The 22,798-nt window shown below is 37.4% G+C and overlaps 1 protein-coding gene across 1 annotated transcript in view; it reads right to left on the bottom strand.

The window, feature by feature from the left end:
* LOC123877640 (5-hydroxytryptamine receptor 1-like) overlaps positions 1-16,939 on the bottom strand; it is a 129,391-nt gene extending 112,452 nt beyond the window's left edge. The window contains exon 1 of the mRNA XM_045924471.1: positions 16,757-16,939. The gene's annotated coding sequence lies outside the window, so the exon portion shown is untranslated. The remainder of the gene's footprint in view (positions 1-16,756) is intronic.
* Between the last annotated feature and the right edge of the window lie 5,859 nt (positions 16,940-22,798).

Below are 22,798 nucleotides of genomic sequence, written 5' to 3'. Positions count from 1 at the left end.
AAGTCTGTACAAAATTTCATTTGAGCCGTGAAAGCGTAGCAGACAGACAGACAGACAGATACACTTTCCCATTTATAATATTATAGTAAGGAAGTAAGGATATTGTAATGTTTTCAGGGTGTATGTGAGTTTCCTTATTCTCTTTTTCCGGTATCTTCTTATTCCGATAACTGCTAAATGTCTGAATAGACTTGGATGTATGGGGTATCGTTAGCATCCTTATATCATCCCTAGTTCATTGGCTCTTAATTAAAAAAAAAAACAACGTGGCAGCTAGTATATGACACCACTTTCAAATGTAAGTAAAAACATCTTTTTAGTTCGTTTTTTAGCAAGACAGTCGTGTTTTTAACCCCCGACCCAAAAAGAGGGGTGTTATAAGTTTGACGTGTGTATCTGTGTATCTATGTGTCTGTGTATCTGTCTGTGGCACCGTAGCGCCTAAACTAATGAACCGATTTTAATTTAGTTTTTTTGTTTGAAAGGTGGCTTGATCGAGAGTCTTCTTAGCTATAATCCAAGAAAATCGGTTCAGCCGTTTGAAAGTTATCAGCTCTTTTCTAGTTATTGTAACCTTCACTTGTCAGGGGTGTTATAAATTTTTAATTTACACTTGTTTTCCTTTTGTAGCATGTTTTCCGCATGTGGTTACTCCGACCTAAAACGCCCTATCTATGCTACGAGTAGCATTTCAAAAGTATGCTTCTATCTTAAACGATTCCAGTGTTGGAAATGTAACGATAAACTACAGATGTGGCAGCTAATTCTCTTAAGCTGTGGCATAATAAGATCTTTTCAAGCACTTATCATAAAGACTAGACGCGGCGAAATAAGAGCCCGGGAGGGCCAGACCTTCGTTTTTTTATAAAAGCTAAAAGATCTGCGCAATGACCCCAACACAGGGAAAAGGATCAGCGACTATAAAGTTTGGATCATGGTGGCTTTGGGAAATAAAGGTACTTAAGAAAGTGTAGAAAATTTTACATCAAAGTAACAAGTGTAAATTAAAAATTTATAACACCCCGACAAGTGAAGGTTACAGTAACTAAATAAGTACTGATAACTTTCAAACGGCTGAACCGATTTTCTTGGATTATAGCTAAGAACACTCTCGATTAAGCCACTTTTTAAACAAAAAAACTAAATTAAAATCGGTTCATTAGTTTAGGAGCTACGATGCCACAGACAGATACACGGATACACACGTCAAACTTATAACACCCCTCTTTTTGGGTTGGGGATTAAAAAAGGAGTTTTTAATATTTTCTTCGGAATAGTATATTAGAAATCACGTCATGCATTGCTGTAAGTAAAGTGTAGTATGCCGAATATAAAGTAAAACCCGTCAGTTTTTTCTTTTATTCAAATACCTAGATTAAAATATTTAGAATAAGTAGGTATATGAATTATTCCGTCGTATTAACATTCAAAATGCTATCGCTCTTAGAATAATTAAGTAATGTAAAGGTTATTTGTTTTCATATAGGTATATAAATACTTCTTGTACATTAAAAACACTAGATTGATTAGCTATAACTGGTTTAAGCAGTTTCTAAAAACTTCCGATACTAATTTTAGGTAGTTTTATCTACACAAAGTTCAAAATAGAACCCGACTGCTAAATATAAGGCATTCCCATTATTATCACCTCAACCCGTCGTCGGGCTACTACCGAGCACGGGTCTCGTCTTAGAATGCCATATTGCACCATGACCTGTCATGGTGCAATATGGCAAGTGCGGATTGGCCGACTTCACACTTGAAAACAACGTTTTCGTCCACCATTATTAACCCCCGACAAAAAGAGGGGTGTTATGAGTTTGACGTGCGTATCTGTGTATCTGTCTGCGGCATCGTAGCTCCCAAACTAATGAACCGATTTTAATTTAGTTTTTTTTTTCTTTGAAAGGTGGCCTGATCGAGAGTGTTCTTAGCTATAATCCAAGAAAATCGGTTCAGCCGTTTGAAAGTTATCAGCTCTTTTCTAGTTACTGTAACCTTCACTTGTCGGGGGTGTTATTTTTTAATTTACACTTGTCTGTACTTAGTATAAAATGAAGTCGCTTCCCGTTGTCTGTATGTAAGTACATAGGTACGCTTAGATGTTTTAAACTACGCAACGGATTTTAATGCGGTTTCATCAATAGATAAAGTTCGGAAGATTTATTTGCATAGTTTAATATTGATTTGTTTGTTGTACCTGTGATAAGCCGGAGCCGGACGCTAGTTTAAGTAAAACTCTAGTTTCTAAAAAATACTAGATATCTCATTATACAAGTGTAAATTAAAAATTTATAACACCCCCGACGATCCAAAGTATTTGAGTTTTCCAAAACATCATTTTCAAATAAATAATTATGTATTTAGGCAACGTCCATCTTGAGAGCTTGACATTTGTCTATTGACATAATATTATGAACCTAACGGTTATCTAACCTTCTTTTCTACAAGAAAACTAGAAAAGAGCTCATAACTCTTAAACGGCTGAACCAATTTTTTTAGATTATAGCTAAAAACACTCTCGATCAAGCCACCTTTCAAACAAAAAAAACTAAATTAAAATCGGTTCATTCGTTTAGGCGCTACGATGCCACAGACAGATACACTGATACACAGATACACAGATACACACAGATACACAGATACATAGATACACAGATACACAGACACACAGATACACAGATACACAGATACACAGATACACAGATACACACGTCAAACTTATAACACCCCTCTTTTTGGGTCGGGGGTTAAAAAACAGCATAATCACCATAATCAGTAGAGTTTTATCAATTGATCAATGGACCATTTCAAAATCACTAAATTATTCATAGTGACGGAATTCACACTGTCAGTCAAATAATGAATTGGCTGCTGTTTGGTGTTACAGAGATATAATCATGTCATAGACCGGCCAACCGCATAATCGTTTTCACGTTATAATAGTTGTGTAGAATCCATATCCATACTAATTAATATTATAAATGGGAAAGTGTGGTGTTTTGTCCTTCAATTGTGTCGCAACGGAGCGACGCGTACGGTTCGACGTATTTTTAGGGTTCCCTACCTCAAAAGGAAAAAACGGAACCCTTATAGAATCGCTTAGTTGTCTGCCTGTCTGTGCGTCTGTCCGTCTGTCGTGTCTGTCAAGAAACCCTATAGCGTACCTACCTACTTCTCGTTGACCTAGAATCATGATAGGTAGATCTTTGTCGTGACTACAAAAAATACCTACCTATCTCCGTCCGTCTGTCCGTCTGTCGTGACCTACTAGACGTAGTAGGTCACGCCAGGCCGATAGACGGACAATCAGACAGACAGACAACAAAGTGATCATAGGATAGGAGAAGGGTTCCGTTTTCCTTTTGAGGTACGGAACCCTTAAAACATCAGAATCGACACCTTCTAATAATACCTAAAATACGTTGAAGTGTACAGAGACAGGGTATTACGTAAATACACGATTACATGACGCCCGCGCAAGGTGATAAGACAATATGCAAAACGAACATCATTACGACGTATTTTTAATGAACGAACATAAGGCTATGTATAGGTGATAGGTGAAAATCGTGCGGCGAACTGCGTTTGTTTGTATTTACGTTTACTGTTTCCTCATAACTCCCAATATTTACTAAAATAATCTCCAGCTTTGTCCTTGCATCCTACGTATCATTTGCTAATCGCTGGCCCTCTCTCAGAATGATAAGTGTTAGGCTATTCACCACGCTGACCTTGTGTGGATTGGCAGACTTCACACACCTTTGAGAACATAATGAAGAACTCTCAAGAATGCAGTTTCTTTACAATGTTTTCCTTTACCGTTAAAACAATAGCTCCCAAAAAATCGAGGATCTCTCTGCCACGTGGATTGCATCGCAGACAGGTGTGTCGACCGCTTCTTTAATTTGGTCTGACTAATCTACGGGTCTCTTTCCTTCGATCTTACATGTGGCCATGGGGTTTGCAGCATTTTCTTTATTATACGAGTACCTTTCGCTTAAAAATAACCACGAATATAGCACAACGATAGTGCATTTGAACTGAAACTATGGCAATGCGTCAAACATAAGCCATATTATTATGTAAATTAGGTAAATTGCCTTACAGCGCGATCGATGTTTTACAATGAGCATGTACAATGTACGGTCGGCCACAGAATTCGAGTAGCAATTTCGCAAAATTATTGCATCAAAACCCTGTCGCAGTTATGAAATTTTCCTATAAACAAGCCACACACATCTAACGCATGTGCATAACCGTGTCATGTGAATATGATCATGAAGGTGCTAAACGACTTACGGCTTTTGACTGTTCAAGAATCTTTAAGGCCGGGACATATTACAACGGTTCAGCATCGTCGCTATCATAGGCAGGTAATTCGTAACATGGCGCAGTGATGTGCCGAGACATTAGCGAGGCGACGCGACGCAACGTAATGATGTGTCCCAGGCCTTAGATAGAACACCTGCTTTTGCCAAAAGGTTAACGATTTGTACTAAAATATCATCCGATGACTAAAATAACAATAATTTGGCCTCACGTTTTTCAGCACACGGATTTTTTTTATGATTTACTAGCTTTGTCCACGACTTCGAGACTGCGTGGATTTAGGTTTTTAAACAACCTATGAGAATTCTGATTTTCCTGGATACAGTAGCCTGTGTCACTCTTCCGGTCTTTAATACCTATGCAATAATCACGTTGATCCGTTGCTCCGTTGCGAAGTGATTGAAGAACAAATAAACACACTTTTGCATCTTTACTAATAAATAAAATTGGAGTGTCTGTCTGTAATTTCGAAATAACTACCGCATATTAAGGTCATATGGTTATTTGAACGATACTATAACTGAATCACACGTTTTTAAAATTTTTGTCTGTCTGTCTGTTTGAAAAGGCTAATCTTGGGAACGGCTGTACCGATTTTGACGGGATTTTCACAGACAAGTGGAGAATTGACCAGGGAGTAACATAGGCTACTTTTTTAACCGACTTTCAAAAAGGGAGTTGTGTTTTTCTACCTATGTACACCGAAATCTCCGAGATTTCTGAACCGATTTGCGTCATTTCTTTTTTAATCGATAGAGGCGACATTTTTTCATAAAAAATTTGGAGTCCAACTCCTCAGTCCTGATGCTGCAGGGGATCTGACCAATCCACGCGGGCGAAGCTGCGGGCATCAGCTAGTTTATAATATGGGTAGTGATAGGTAGTGAATAGTGATGCCTCCGCATTTCTCCGCAATATAATATTATTACAACGGCGAGGCGACGCGACGCAACGTAGTGATGTGTCCCGGGCCTTAGATAGAGCACCTGCTTTAGCCAAAAGGTTAATGATTTGTACTAAAATATCATCCAATGACTAAAATAGCAATATACTTTGGCCTCAGTTTGTTACCGCGTGGAATTTTTTTGATTTACTAGTTGATGCCTGTGACTGTGTCCGTGGACAGTGCGCGACAGGTTGAGATGGCAACCGGGGTGAGAACGCCCCGCACACCCGCACAGCCCCCGAACTAACCCGCTGCGGGTGAGCGCGGGTGACGTGCGGATGTGTGGGGCATCCCCCCGCCTCATACCCCAATTGCCATCTCGACCTGTCGTGTATTATAGGTGTTGTTTAAAACTCTTTGATTTTTTGAAGTAAAAGATTCACCAAAGGTTGCTTGTAAGAGATTGCTTTAAAAATAAAGCCGCCTTTGCACCCTCAAGTACAGTGTGTTATGTATACGTTTGTGTGTGCAATAAAGAATTCCAGATAAAAATAAAATGATATAAAAAGTAGCCTAGATATCATTCTGTAAATATCACGAAACTGCGGATTTTTTTTGAAAACAACTTATAAAGTTCGGAAAAGTCTTTAAAATGTTCGGAAAATTCCAAGAAAAATGTAAGAAATATAATATAGGAATGAAGTCGTAGGCGAAACAACTAGGTATTCATTCCTCTTCACCTCCAACAAAGAATGGACTTTTATTTAGCCTACAAGGTAGTTGACGTGTCTTTTGTAAAGTTTGAATGAATAAAAGTTTGATTTCTATTCAACACAGTACAAAAGCTTCAAAGTTTCTATCCACGACCTGTCTGATTTCAGTCCGTCCGCGGTTTCTTGATAATTGATAATAAAAATGCGAAAATGTGGCTGTCTGTTTGTCCACTAGCTTTTTACGGCTTATCCGTTTAACCGACTCTGATGAAAGGCACAGCTTGCATTTCGAGTACATTAATTTGTCCCGAAAGATTTCATTCTTAACCTCCGACCCAAAAAGAGAGGTGTCATAAGTTTGACGTGTGTATTTGTACAAATACACACGTGTATTTGTGTATCTGTCTGTGGCATCGTAGCTCCTAAACGAATGAACCGATTTTAATTTAGTTTTTTTTTTTGTTTGAAAGGTGGCTTGATCGAGAGTGTTCTTAGCTATAATCCAAGAAAATCGGTTCAGCCGTTTGAAAGTTATTTACTTTTTAGAGAGTTTTGTGTCGGGGTTTTAAATTTTGAATTTATGTTATACGTACGGAATTTTCACATTTACACGTAACGTGACGTATCTTCTGTAAACAAGCGTAGACTGTGTCCCAACCACATCTAGGCCACACAACCCTTGTGTATGCTATACAAAGTACCTAGGTATTTTTTCATAAAAAGCCCACCTTCCGCGAAGTAAGGCTTATTTCTAAGAAACACTTTTGCTTTTAACATTAAAGTAGCATGCATACTAATGACAATGACCTTTTTTATTATAACCCACGCCCGTTTCTATAGAAAATCGTATTCTTTGTTCGCGCCTTTTCCCATGGTTCTTGGAAAATGTTACTCGAACGCTAATGTGTGGGGCATTAGCACCCTCTGTAGCAAGTCACTTTTTTGTATAAGATTATACTGGCATATGCTCGCGACTTCGTCCGTGTAGACAACACAAATTTAAAATATACCTCAATAGCTCAACGGTTATAGGAGCGGACTGAAATCTGAAAGGTCGGCGGTTCAAACCCCAGCCGTTGCACTATTGTCCCACTCCTAGCACAAGCTTTACGCTTAGTTGGGGGGAAAGGGAAATGTTAATTATGATTAAAATGGCTAACATTCTTACAATTTTTTAAAAAAAAACCCCTGTTTTACTTCTTTGGGGATTGAATTTTCAAAAATCCCCTCTCTCTATCACCAAATATAGTGCTAAAGGTTTCGTTGTCTCTGCTAGGTACTTGACAAACGTTCAAACGGTCTTTCGAGTTCTCATAAGTTTTTCACGAATTCATTTCCACGATCAGCTGTTTGCAGGGTTGTCACATTAGGGTTTCAAACAAATTCTTTAAGTCCTCATACCTCCCACGGTCTTCATGCTACGAGGCTCCTTTTTTTGGGACATCTACGCACTGGTGCCAGCCTCAGCTGAGCGGGATGTTACGGACATATTTATCCAACACCCTGTATAAGTACGTAGTGTTCTATTACGCCGTTCGTTGTCTATAACTGATTGTTACACAGCGATAAACCCGTCAAAATGTACTTAAATTGCTCTATTAAAGTTTTTCTGTATCTTTTTTGTTTTGTGGTATGTGGTATACAATAAATATGATTCGCTCAATTATTCAATTAACTTAATTCCACATTGTTATTTTTATGGTACAGTAAGTAACAATTAATTTAACTCACCGAGAAACGAACCTGCATGTTTCTGTAATATAATCTTAAAGAGAGGATAATGCATGTAATGTAATCTGCCAGAAATCGAATCGGGGACCTCCCACTTATAAAACTTATAAAACCACATGATGCCTGCGACTTCTTCTGCGTGGATTTAGTTTTCTTTAATCCTGTGGGAATCCTTTGATTTTCCAGGATAAAAGGTTGCTAATGTCGATTTCCGGAATGCAAGCTACCTCTGTACCTCACATAAATCGGTTAAACAGATGGGCTTTAAGAATCTCGTCGGAACTCTTTCATTTTCCGGGATAAAAAGTGACCTATGTCCTTCCTTGGGATGTAAGCTAACTCAGTACCAAATTTCATCAAAATCGGTTAAACTGTTGGATCGTGAAAAGGTAGCAGACAGACAGACAGACACACTTTCACATTTATAATATTAGTATGGATAACGCTTACCACTGCACCAGGGAAGTCTTCAAAATAATAATAAGATACCATAAGACATATTTGCAATCTCTGGCATTAGTACTATGAGCTTAGTGAATGGCACGGTAAACATAGTTAGACCACAAAGGTGGGCTCGGTCTCGGGTTTTGCACCTGACATATCTCGGGGACAAGACAAGGGTCTTGAGTATGCCCGCTTTTTGTAAGCATTATGTACTTTCCGATACCCGCCTACGCACAAACACTAAGCTATTCATAATAATACCATAAGAAATGTTCAAGCAGATAGGAAAATTTGGTAGAACAGAAAAATTCTTTTGAAAAAACTGACTTGAAATGCCGAGATGTGAAGGGCATATTTGAGGCATCCAATAGGAATTTCAACTTTTTGTTAGATGCTCAAGAATGCCTGATGAACGAACTGTACCTATACAAACCTTTATGATAATGATAAGATACCACAAAAAATCTTGTAGTTCTTAAAAACTGGCATGTACTGCAAATAAAACATGTGACTGACGTTAGAAGTCAGCGAACGTTGTGTAGATAGGTGCCGCGGGCACCGTGGCGTCAGTGCCACGTCGTAAGCGGTGCATTAACCCCGAGTTTTGCACGCTATACATTGCGGGTTTGAAAAATACTAAATCACTAACACTACAAGTATTTAAAGTTATTGGTATTAGATTGTGTTTAGGTATATTATGTATCAACATAATCGTTCAATTCGAGCGAACTGTGTGTCTGTCTGTCTATTTGTCTTTCTGATACGTTTTCACGGTCCAACCGCTGAACCGATTTTAATGTGGTACAGACTTGGGATACATCCCGGGGCAGGACATAGGCTACTTTTTATCCCGGAAAATCAAAGAGTTCCTATGGGATTAAAAAAGCCGAAATCCACGCGGATAAAGCTGCGGGCAGGAAAGGCTCTAGTTAGACATAAAACAGTTTTGCTACTAAAAAAAAATGAGGTACCTACAGAACATAATGTAGACTGATGGATTTAGATAGGCCATGTATAAGTGGTGTATAAATTTTTATTAGTTGACTATTAGAATAAATCCTACTATTTATTATTCTTATAGAAACAACATGATAATCTTTTCTTGAATTATTCATGAAATAGGCCACGGCTCAGCTTTTATATCGTTTTATGTTTATTTAAGAATTAAAAGTGACAAGTTGAAGGACAGTCTGACTTTTATAATAGAAAGCTTAAAATACAAAGTAGAAACGTTGGGGTAAACCACAATGGACGGACGAGAATTTTGTGACTTTAGTGTAAAGCGTCATCCAAGCCTGCGCAACCAAAGCGATCAGATCCCACATCCCGCGTTCTTGATGCGCAGGTGTGGCCGTAGCTTCAAAGAAAAGAGTGTCTATTTTCAAAGAAACGTAAACTGGATCGGTTAGTTAACAAAAAAATCGGCCAAGTGCGAGTCAAACTCGCGCACTGAGGGTTCCGTGCTCGGGTATTTTTTCCAACATTTTGCACGATAAATCAAAAACTATTATGCATAAAACTAAATAAAAATCTGTTTTAGAATGTAGAGGTAAAACCCTTTCATATGATACCCCACTTGGTATAGTTATCTTACTTTGAAAATTGAAACACATTTTAATTTTTTTAAATGATGTAACCACAAATTCGCAGTTTTCAGATTTATTCCTGAACTTGTGCTATAACATCTACCTACCTGCCTTTCGTGATTCTAGATCAACGGGAAGTACCCTATCAGTATCTTGACAGACACGACGGACAGACAGACAACGAAGTGATCCTATAAGGGTTCAGTTTTTCCTTTTGAGGTACGGAACCCTGAAAAATAGTGCTACTTTATGGCTACCTTGCGTAAGCCTCGACGTTTAGTTAGAAGTTCCCTAACTTTCGCGAACTGCGATGTATGTGCATATTAATTTTGTTAAAATCTGTGCGTCATTAACATACAATTTTGATGGTGATTATGACGTGTTTTACTATCGTTGATAACACCGATATGGTTTGCGTATCGGCGTTAATAAAGATTACTTTGGCATGATAGCATTTTTACGAAGAGGAACGCATTTTTTCCTTACGTAATAACTATGTTAGTAAAATCGGTCAAGTGCGAGTTGATTTGCACACGAAGGTTTCCTTACCATCGCATGAGAAATAACACTTTAGTTTTTTTTTTAAATTTTCATTGTGGCCATTTTGAAATTTTTATCATTTCTTGTTATAGCGGCAATGCATGTACACGTTCTGTAAAAATTTCAGCTCTCTGCCTATTACGCCTGTCACACACGTTCAGTTAAGCATGCGCAAGCGATCTGCGCAAGCATAACATAATTTCATAAATATATAAAAATATCAATTTCTATACCTATTTTTAACCCGCAACCCAAAAAGGGGGGTGTTATAAGGTTGACGTGTGTATCTGTGTATCTGTCTGTGGCATCGTAGCTCCTAAACTAATGAACCGATTTTAATTTAGTTTTTTTTTTTGTTGGAAAGGTGGCTTGATCGAGAATTCTTAGCTATAAGCCAAGAAAATCGGTTAAGCCGTTTGAAAGTTATCAGCTCTTTTCTAGTTACTGTAACCTTTACTTGTTGGGAGTGTTATAAATTTTTAATTTACACTTATATTAAGAAATAGCAGTAGGATCATAAGATTTTTCCATGCCTTTACTTTCAACTTCGTATCACACTAATGTTATAAAGGCGAAAGTTTGTGTGTATGTGTGTGTATGTTTGTTACTCCTTCACATAAAAACTACTAGACGGATTTGGCTGAAATTTGGAACAGAGACAGATAAAATCCTGGATTAGCCCATAAGCTACTTTTTATCCCGGAAAATCAAAGAGTTCCCGCGGGTTTTCGAAAAACATAAATCCACGCGGACGAATTCGCGGGCGTCAGCTAGTAATATTATAAAGGCGAAAGTTTGTGTGTATGTGTGTGTACGTTTGTTACTCCTTCACATAAAAACTACTAGACGGATTTGGCTGAAATTTGGAACAGAGACAGATAAAATCCTGGATTAGCCCATAAACTAATTTTTATCCCGGAAACTCAAAGAGCTCCCGCGGGTTTTCGGAAAACATAAATCCACGCGGACGAAGTCGCGGGCATCAGCTAGTAGTACCTATTACAAACTCAAGTGTATTTAAGTACCTACATAACTACATACTATTATTTTGTATGACTACAGCAGACTGATAGCAAAAACTGGTAAATAACAAAAACAATGTTTATCAAGGCTTAAGAGGTTATAAAAAACGTAGACGCGGATTTGATTGAAGAAGATTCATACTTATCTAGTCAAAGGAATAAAACATTACCTATTTGTTGAGTACAATGATATGGGCATATTATAATGCATACATTTTGAGATTTGACCCGCTATTTTCGCTCTATAACACAGCAGAGGTGACTTTTCCAACATCAATGGTCCCCACGATCATGTCAAAAGTACTTACATAACGTAACACTTCGCAAAATCTATACTTAACAGGGCTCTCTCCGTCACTCGTTTCATACAATCGTAGTTCCAATTTCATTTGAATATTAAGCAACCCAAGTCCATGAAATTTTGCAGACATATTCTAGAAACTAATATCTGTGTCTGTGGTGTTTTAGATTTTTCTAAAAATATGTAGTTTTAAAATTACAGTGGCTCAAAGATTTGTATGAAATTTTTTAAGATCGCGTAACTTTGAAACCGAATATTTTAACAGAAATCTGGAAAACCACAGACATAGATATTAGTTTCTAAAATATGTCTGCAAAATTCCATGTACTTTGGTTGCTTAATATTCAAATGAAATTGGAACAACGAATGTATGAAACGAGTGACAGAGAGTCCAAGTCTTAGGTATCATTTTGTACGACATAGGTAGGTGTAAAGTACACGCAAAGATACATATATCTTAAAAAATATTATTACAAAACAAAGTTGAAAACTAAAACCCGACTGGGATCGTCTTAATAAACGCTGAAATATTATAGTAAAATTGTTTTTCTGTCTCTTGTTATATTTTAATGTTGTAGTACATTTATATTTATGAACTCAGAATTTTCCCCTCTTCCATTTGATACAATAGCAAAAAAAAATTTGGAGATCCCCACTTTTTTTCATGTAACATCCGTTAGATCAATTTTTTCATATAAAATGTAGCCTATGTCACCCAGACCTTTACGACGAATCGATTGACATCTCATTCATCAAAATCAGCCCAGTAGTTTAGGCGCTACGGTGCAGTGGAACACACAGACTCCGGATACAAACATACACACACACATACATAGACTGCTAAAATCATAACCCTTCCTTTTGGCTTTGCCGCAGTCGGGTAATATATAACCGAAAGTCATCCGACTGTTAGAAGATCAGTGCTAGTCGTGCGAAGCCGGGGCGGGTTATTAGTTCGGTGATAGATCTTCGCTTTGATATCACAAGTACAATGATCTATACCGGAAAAACAAACACGTATTTATTTTTTTAGCTTCGGCTTCTGAAGGCCGCAATGATTTATTTAAACACTAGCTGATGCCCGCAGCTTCGCCCGCGTGGATTGGTCAGATCCCCTGCAGCTTCAGGATTGAGGAGTTGGACTCCAAATTTTTTATGAAACAATGTCGCAAAGTTCCTCTATCGATTAAAAAAGAAATGATGCAAATCGGTTCAGAAATCTCGGAGATTTCGGTGTACATAGGTAGAAAAACACAACTCCCTTTTTGAAAGTCGGTTAAAAAAGTAGCCTATTTTACGCCCTGGTCAATCCTCTACTTGCCTGTGAAAGTCCCGTCAAAATCGGTTCAGCCGTTCCAAAGATTAGCCTTTTCAAACAGACAGACAGACAGACAGACAGACAGACAGACAGACAGACAGACAGACAGACAGACAGACAGACAAAAATTTTAAAAACGTGTGATTCAGTTATGGTATCGTTCAAATAACCATATGAGCTTAATATGAGGTAGTTATTTCGAAATTACAGACAGACACTCCAATTTTATTTATTATTAGTATTAGTATTAGTATTAGTATTAGTATAGATTAGTATAGATACTATTACCACACCTGGTGGATCAAATAGGAATATAAACCGATTTTTATGAGTAGATAACTACCACAAGATCTAAAAGATCAAATAAATCGATTGATTGAGGTTCTAGCCCGCGCGTACGGTGTATATGTATAGTTTTTAAGTATCTTGAGGTCTGAAGGTGCTGAAATGGTGACCTCGCAAGCGCAGTGTTGGCACTTGGCAGACCCGCATTACATGGACAGATGACAGCATACGCTATTTACATAACATAAATTTACGATAAATTATTATTAACTAGAAGATGCCCGCAACTTCGTCCGCGTGGATTTACATTTTTCAAAATCCCGCGGGAACTCTTTGATTTTCCGGGATAAAAAGTAGCATATGTGCTAATCCAGGGTATAATCTATCTCCATTAGACTTAGACTCGCTTAGACTTCATCATCACTTACCAGGTGAGATTGCAGTCAAGCAAAAAAAAAGTTCGTTATTTGCTGGTTTTTCGTAAAACAGACAGACAGACAACAAAGTGATCCTATAAGGGTTCCGTTTTTATTTTTTTTTGTTCCTTTTGAGGTACGGAACCCTAAAAATATGATACGTACTTGAGAACGTGTTACTTTGAAACTGAATATTTTAATAGAAATCTGGAAAACCACAGACATTGAAGTTCCTAGAATGGTTCGAGTAGGTATCTGCAAAATTTCATTGAGTTTGATTGGTTAGTATTCAAATGAGAGCCAAACTGCGTTTGCTTGGATGGAGTGCACTATGAATAAACCCCACTTTCGTCTGTGCTATTTGTAAGATCAAGGGCATTTTATATCAAATCTTTACACAAAAATCCATCCAAACTAATATTAGAAATGCGAAAGTGTGTCTGTCTATCTATTTGTCTGTCTGCTAGCTTTTCACGACCAAGCTTTTTTAGTTTAACGGATTTAAATGAAATTTGGTACAAAGTTAGCTTACATCCCGGGGACGGACATAGTTCCCAAGAGATTCTTAAAGACGTATCCATTTTACCAATTTATACGAAATTTGGTACAGAGGTAGCTTGCATCCCGGAAATTATCATAGGCAACTTTTCATCCCAGAAAATCGACGAGTTTCCATTGGATTTAAAAAAACGAAAATCCACGCGGACGAAGCATAACACTGAGAGAATTCTAAAATTCGTTTTGTTCGACTCGTTCGATGCGTTTGGCTCAGATAAGTGTGCGTTCACCTTTATACACAGACCGCTTACAAAATGCCGGAATAATGGAAAATCTTTTGAAAGTGACAAGGGCGAAAATTTTGGCAATGTTTTCTGGCGTTCTAAAAACGTAAAATAACGTAAATACCCAGCGTCAGTGTCAGTCACTACGAATACCTAACGCTACAGATATTATTTTCTAATGCAGATCGGATATATGAAAAACATTAGCTGACGCCCGCGACTTCGTTCGCGTGGGTTTAGGTTTCTGAAAAATCCCGCGGAACACTTTGATTTTCCAGGATGAAATGTCATTCTCCAGGTCTTTAAATATACTTATGCAAAACATCCATTGCTCTATTGCGACGTGATTGAAGGACAAACCAATAAACCAATAAATAAACAACCATTCACATTCGCATTTTTTATAATATGGACGTAATTTGTCGAAAAATGGCGTGGAAATAGCCAAATAACTTTTTCTTTTTGACGTATGAGTGACTTTAACATCAAGTCCAATCTGTAGTTAGTAAAAAGATTATTAATCTTTGATCTCTACAAATACCTATAGTGATTTCTGATACGCAAATATAACCTTTGTCATCTTGTTGCCATAGTGTCCAATTTATATGTGCAAGCTTATATATTATGTCATCATGGCAAATTGCTAATACATATTTGCTTAGATGATTGTCGGGTATTTACTATACATTACTTCAACGCTGTATTAACTGTCTTTGTGAGTTTTTTATCGATTTATCTATACTTCTTTACTATACCTAAAGCGGTAAAGTTTGTGGGTTTATTTGTAGGAAGTAATCTCTGGAACTACTGTACTGATTTTTAAAATTCTTTCATCGGTAGAAAACTACATTAATCCTGAGCAACATAGGCTATATTTTTTTTTTTTTTTTAAATAGAGATCCTTACGAAAATCGTAAAAAGCTACCCGGGTGAAACCGGGGTGGGTCGTTAGTAGTTTACATTACGTAGATTTCATCATTTTTTTTTTTAATTTATACACTAGTACTTGGCTGCAATCAGACCTGCATGATTAAGTCTAGATAGAGCGCGCTTGCCTAGAAGATGCCTATTCACTCTTCTATTCATCATGATCATTGATTTACTCGATGTAAGTCCGACTAGTTTCAACCCATCCGGGGTACTTTTTCATAAGGACTCAGCTCGCTGCGCGCCACGGTTGAAACTCAATCTGATAACAATCTCAATATGACGTCAATCTCAATCTGACATCAATCTCAATCTGACTGACAGTTTCGACGGCGGCGACGTGCAGCGAGCTGAGTTCCTATGAAAAAGGAACCCGCATAATAATCACTGATGCCGAAACTACCTTTGTTCTGTGATCATGAAAAACCCATCGCCAGCCCACTACTGAGCACGGGTCTCCTCTCAGAATGAGAAGGGTTTAGGCCATAGTCTGCCACGCTGGCCCAGTGCGGATTGGCAGACTCCACGCACCACCACGCACGCACGAGAACATTATGGAGAACTTTGAGGCATGCAGGTTTCCTCACGATGTTTTCCTTCACCGTTAAAGCAAGCAAAACCACAGAATATTTTGATGCTCAGCGCTGAGTAATCGAATCTGTGACCGCCTTGTAAAAGTCCACGAAATCTAATTACCAAAGTATTTATTCGGTAAGTAAAGTTGAATATTTATGGCTTAAAACAACTGACACCTGAAATAAAGTAGGAAAATTTTGAGAGTGGCGCAGTTTTCTTTCAACACACTTACTTATCTATTAAGCTCTGAATTAATTTATAATACATTCAAATGATTAAGTACTTAGAGAAAAAAAAATTAACATTCATAAAAATCAGAGCCGTGATAGCCCAGTGGTAAAGACATCTGTCTCCGATTCGCAGGTCAGGGGTTCGATCCCGGGCACGCACCTCTAAATTTACGGAGTAATGTGCGTTTTAAGTAATGAAAATATCACTTTAACGGTGAAGGAAAACATCGTATGGGAATCTTCATAGAGTTCTCATACTTAATGTTCTCAAAGATGTGTAAAGTCTGCCAATCCGCACTTGGCCAGCGTAGCGGACTGCGGCCTAAACTCTTCTCATTCTGAGTGGAGACCTGTACTCAGTAATATGCCAGCAACGAATTTATCACGATGAATGAAAAAATACATACATAGTGATACATTATAATAGTGATATATTATAATACAACTTCAACAGTCTATATAATAGTAATTGTTCTATACTTAAATATAACTAATTAATTAATAACTTTTTCGGATAATAATTCAATAAATAATTATACTTTTTCATACCATTAAATATATAGTATGTATATAAATATATACACACATAGTATACTTAATTAAAATATAAGATAAAACACAATTATTATTTTTTCAAATTTCAGGAATTTTTTCCAAAAGTACTCACATCAGTAGCAACTCCTCACAAAAAGAGCCTCCAGCAGGATCCAAAAAAAATGAAAAAAATATTTCGTCCAACTTCCACTAAAATCAACTCAATTGTTTTAACAATTCTCACTTACTCGAAACTTCCGAAAAGACAAAACCATATAAGACTTTTCAAAGTTTTTCAGTCAAACTAACAAACATTTTACGATTTCCCGCGGAAAACCTATGTAACGTCTTCACAATATGAATTCCACGGACCAACTGGGCTGCCCTAAGTTGGTGGCGGCGATTCGCTCGCCGGAATTTCAGCTAGGTCAACGCGCACCTGTAGCTCTGGCTTTGAGAACCTCTGTATTTTGAAAATCGAACTCTTTTTCGAAAATAGTAACAAACTAGAGGATGCCCGTAACTTCGACCGCATAGATTTAGGTTTTTAAAGATCCCGTGGGAACTGTTTGATTTTCCGAGACAAAAAGTTGCCTATGTCAATTATTACAACGACGCAAGCTACCTCGGTACCAATCATACACAATCGGTTAAGTGGATGGTTCTTTAGGAATCCCGTAGTAACTCTTTGATTTTCCGGGATAAAAGTAGCCTATGTCCGTCCCCGGGATATAAGCTAACTCTGTATCAAATTTCGTCAGAATCGTTTAAACTGTGGGGTCGTTAAAAGCTAGCAGACTGACAGACAGACACACTTTCGCATTTATAATATTATAAAGCAATAGGGAATTATGGAAGTATGGATATGGAAGTATGGATAGACCAAGAGCCCATTTGTTTCATAAAAGCTGAAAGTTTCCCTGCGTAATACCGCGTTCACTTCCCGACACAGGGAGGAACGATCAGCGACTATGAACTTTGGATAATGGATTGGAGCGATAAAGTTTAAGGGTGTCTGGCAAAGTGATGCCACGATACTAAGTGTCTGGCAATGCATGACGTGATTTCTAATACTATTCCTAAGAAAATATGAAAAAAATTATACTTTGAAGTAAGATTTTTTATACTTTTATTACTTGTTATCTCACAATGCCACCATGATCCAAAGTTCATAGTCGCGGATCGATCCTCCCTGTGGTGGAGACAATACGCAGAGAAACTTTCAGCTTTTATAAAATAACGAAGGTCTGGCTGGCGCTGGCTCTTAAACAAATACGCGTGAGTTTTTCATCATTTTCCACGAAGTTTCCACGTTTGACGTTTACTTTAACCTTTGGAATGGTTTAGATGCTAACTGCTTACACACAAAAATAAGTGCAGTGAGTTCTTTCCTTGCCGAACATCTAAACTTGTCGTTAAAATAAATCTATATTGAGAAACCTCGCCTAAAAGCAGAAATAAAACAAAAAGTGGTTAACATTGCGAAAAAAATATTAAAAACAAAAGTGTAGTGAGTTCCTTCCTCCATACCTAAACTTGTAAGTAAAATAATTCTATACTGGATCAGCCAAAAATCACAAATCAAATAAATACTATTAAACATCGCCAAAATATAAAAACACACAAAATATTAAAAACTACAATAAATTAACTGAATCATTATGTGACTGACTGATACTCATAAAGATTATAATAACAGATATGTAAAAGATAGTATGTAACATAGCGATTGATATACAAACATTCCTAGAGTTATCTGTCGGCCTTAATCTATGACCCCATGTAATTAGTAATGTATAGAGTGACCATAACTCACAGGTTTTCGAGACTGTCTTACACCCGTATTCACAAACGTTTCTATGAGGTCTCATCGAAGATAGGTTGTTATTGAAAATAGATTGCTATTATTTAGATGATAGCAGTAATGCAAAGACTCTATAAACTAAGTAACTGAAGATACTAAGTCATGTGCCTAAATAATGTTAAACGAATAACGTATTTTAATTGTTATTGTACTGTTTTACTTTAAAATTTATGTAAAGTACTAGCTGATGCCCGCGACTTCGTTCGCGTGAATGTGGGTTTTTTAAAATTCCCGTGGCAACTCTTTGATTTTCCGGGTTAAAAAGTAGCCTATGTGCTAATCCAGGCCAAAATCTATCTCCATTCTAAATTTCAGCCTAATCCGTCCAGTAGTTTTAGCGTGAAGGAGTAACAAACACACACACACACACACACACACACACACACACACACACACACACACACACACACACATACAAACTTTCTCCTTTATAATATTAGTGTGATGCGTAAAACGCAGGTTACTCCAAAGAGTCAGAGGTGCGTACTCAGGATCGAACCCCAGACCCCTGATGAGTGAGTTTATCCTGAGTACGCACCTCTAACTCTTTGGAGTAACCTGCGTTTTACGCATACTTTTCATTTTGAAACTAAAACAGTACAATAACAATTAAAACACGTTATTCATTTAACATTATTTAGGCTTAATATCTTTAGTTCCCTACTTAGTTAGTTTATAGAGTCTTTGCATTACTACTATCATCTAAATAATAGCAATCTGTTTTCAATAACAATTTATCTTCGATTTGACAAAACAAATAAATATTACAACAAACAAGGGTATATTTTATAAAATAGCATACAGTTTTCTACGTTATATTATGTAAAATATGAAATAAATATATATCGGAATTAGGTAATTTTTCGATCATTGAGAATGCAGCTAAGTTTTGGTGGACGTCCCAGTTTTCTGTACAATAACGTGGTAGCTTATGAGCCGTAGTATATAAATAATTTAAGCAAATATGTTAAATAATACAATGCCGCCAATCTAAGTTAAAATACGTGAACGTTTTTTGTAAATATTATACTTATTATTTATTTAACTGATTAATATAGACATTTTTTACGAGGAAATGATAACAAGAATTTTGATAATGGTACGTAAGGTAGGTACGTACTATCTACCGGCTATCTGGATTCTAATTGGTTCTAAAAGATTTATAGCTCGTTCACACGGGCTGCGTAAGCGTTGCGTAAGCGCGTACCATTGCGTTGTAATGTATGGAACTGTATGAAACATGGCACACCGTTTGCGTAAAGCGTGGACGTATTCGTAACCCGGTGTGTTAGGGGTTTACGCGCGTCACTACGCACGTGTTACGGGTACGTGCTTGATATGAATCGACCTTAAAGGTCGGACAAATTTAAAGATAGATCAGCATTCTTCAAATTAGCTGGCCACAATATTCGGAATAATCAAATGTTTTTTTTTGGCGAATTTTTAAATAAGTTCGACAAATCAGTCAGCCGGTAGACGCAATATTCTGAAACAGCGAATAGTCCTTGCTGTGGTATTATATCTATGAAAATCTAACAGTTCCGACTGGATTTTTTTAATCCTTATAATATTCGAGCCAACCATTCGGGTTAGAGCAACCCGCGGCCACACGATATGCGATAATCACGAATCATCATTTGCCAAATACCAATAGCCGAACCACAACAAGAATTGATAGACCTCTAGAAGAATTGATAGGTCTATCAATTCTTGTTGAGGTCTCTACAGACGAACTCTCTGGTGCAGTGGTTAGCGCTGTAGTCTTATAGGTGGGAGGTCCCGGTTTGATTCCCTGCAGGGCGCTATTGGCGAATTTATAATTTCTATTCTATCTGCTATGTTTTGGTTGGCGGCTTCGAGCATAGCTAATCACCACTCTATTATACCTTATGTAATATTAATTGTAGTAATTAATTGTTGTGTAGTGCTATATTGTAGCTGATGCTCGCGACTTCGTTCGCGTGGATGTAGGTTTTTAAAATTCCCGTGGGAACTCTTTGATTTTCCGGGATAAAAAGTAGCCAATGTGCTAATCCAGGGTATAATCTATCTCCATTCTAAATTTCAGCCCAATCCGTCCAGTAGTTTTTGCGTGAAGGAGTAACAAACATACACACACACATACAAACTTTCTCCTTTATAATATTAGTGTGATTGATTTACCGTTCCAGTACAATGTCGCATACACACTGTTAAAACTGCTGTCCTTTCAAGTTACCATGGTTCCATCTGAGATCGCATCATCCCTTACCAACAGGTAAGATACCAGTCAAGGGTTAACTTGTATTTGAATAAAAAAGTACTTTCTTTGCGAGACTGGTGGATTTACGGTGTTCTCCAAATAATGACTCCTTTAAGTTCTTTAAATGTAAAGAAAGAGCCTATAAAATGTTTTTCTAAAAGGGCAGAAAGGCTTTTAATGTCGAACATTTTGAAACTTCCGCGGGGAAAAGAAATCGCGAGTGAAAAGTACCTATTCGATAATCACCCCCGTGAACTCATTGCAATAAACCACCCTGCCTTATTTACTGTTTCTTAAACGTACATTGTATTGTAGGTACACTAGCTAGGGTTGTTACCTACGAAACTTTACATTAGTATGGGGTGTACGTTATTTAATATTACCATTACTATGATATTTCATTATCTTACAAATTCAATAATTAACAATCAAAACGTGTGTAATGGTTCTCACTTTTAATAAATGATTTGACTTTGAAAAACAAGGTTGGAAATGAAAATGCACCGGTCGAAAAACTGACTTCAAATGCCAATACAAAGTATAAAAATAATTTCTTTTAAAGAGGCATTAAGTAACGACGGAACAGTCGGTCTCGGGAGTTAAAATTTTTAGCTGTTGATTAAAGTTCATATTGCTATATTTTTGCCGTAGGCGCTTTTACAATAATAACAAAAACTGTTACTGGTGTCGATTTGACAAATAAATAAATCAGTGGCAACCCTAGCGCGATAAGGCGCGGTATACATCACTGAGCGGACAATGAGATTCCGATAGAGTGGAAAATATTGCAATTTGAACACAAGCTGTCGTGTCTTACAATATACACAATCTTCAATCAGGTCTTGAATCAGGTAGTAAAGTGCACCTTTGAGTAAATACCCGGGCAAGGTGGCGCATGATCGAGGCCCGCACCCCAATTGACATAGATTGATCGAGAAGAACCTTCGTTGGCTTTAACTATTTGATAAGTAAATGAATAATGGCAACCCTAGCGAGCTAAGGCGCGGTATACATCACTGAGCGCCGGCTGTCGAGCGGGATTCCGATAGAGTGGAAAATATTGCAATTTGAACACAAGCTGTCGTGTCTTACAATATACTTACGGCCGGGGTGCACTGGTTATGAGGTAGCTACGTCGCAAGCTTCAATGTGAAATAGCTGTATGGTCCTTTTTACACTACTGCCCACAAAAAGGAGTGTGATTTTTCTTTTTTTACTTTACCATAGTAACTTCTAAATGCTTGGAAAGATTTAGATTTACTTATGGGGTATCGCTAGAATATTTACATCATCTCGCGTGACATAAATATAATCAAATTTTTATCAATTTGGCGGCTATATGGTAAAGGGCCATTTTAAAATGAGATAGAGACATTTTACCTCGTTTTTTGACAGGGCAGTCGTGTTTTAATTTTTTTTAATAATGACCTATTATGTGTGGGTGCGTATAGCGCCATTTAATGGCAATATGTTGAGACTGCCACAATGTACCGAGGAGTTTAACTATTTGATAAACAAATAAATCAGTGGCAACCCTAGCGAGCTAAGGCGCGGTATACATCACTGAGCGCCGGCTGTCGAGCGGGATTCCGATAGAGTGGAAAATATTGCAGTTTGAACACAAGCTGACGTGTCTTACAATATACTTACGGCCATAGGTGCACTAATGGGCGTACCACACGCCAGAGACACGTTTGTAAAGTAACTGCCAGATTGGATCAGATTTTGCCAGATTAGAACAAATTAGTTACCTATTGGTTAGGTCGAACCGGGTTGGATTAGGTCGCTTTCTACAAAGTATATTTAAATGTACTATGTGTATTGTACGTTTATACTGTACCAGATAGTAGACATTTTTAACCCCCGACCCAAAAAGAGGGGTGTTATAAGTTTCACGTGTGTATCTGTGTATCTGTCTGGGGTGGCATCGTAACTCCTAAACTAATGAACCCATTTTAATTTAGTTTATTTTTCTTTGAAAGGTGGCTTGATCGAGAGTGTTCTTAGCTATAATCCACGAAAATCGGTTCAGCCGTTTGAAAGTTATCACCTCTTTTCTAGTTACTGTA

Source organism: Maniola jurtina, chromosome 24 (assembly GCF_905333055.1).
Source record: "Maniola jurtina chromosome 24, ilManJurt1.1, whole genome shotgun sequence".
NCBI lineage: Eukaryota > Metazoa > Arthropoda > Insecta > Lepidoptera > Nymphalidae > Maniola > Maniola jurtina.
This window is presented reverse-complemented; position numbering and strand designations above follow the sequence as displayed.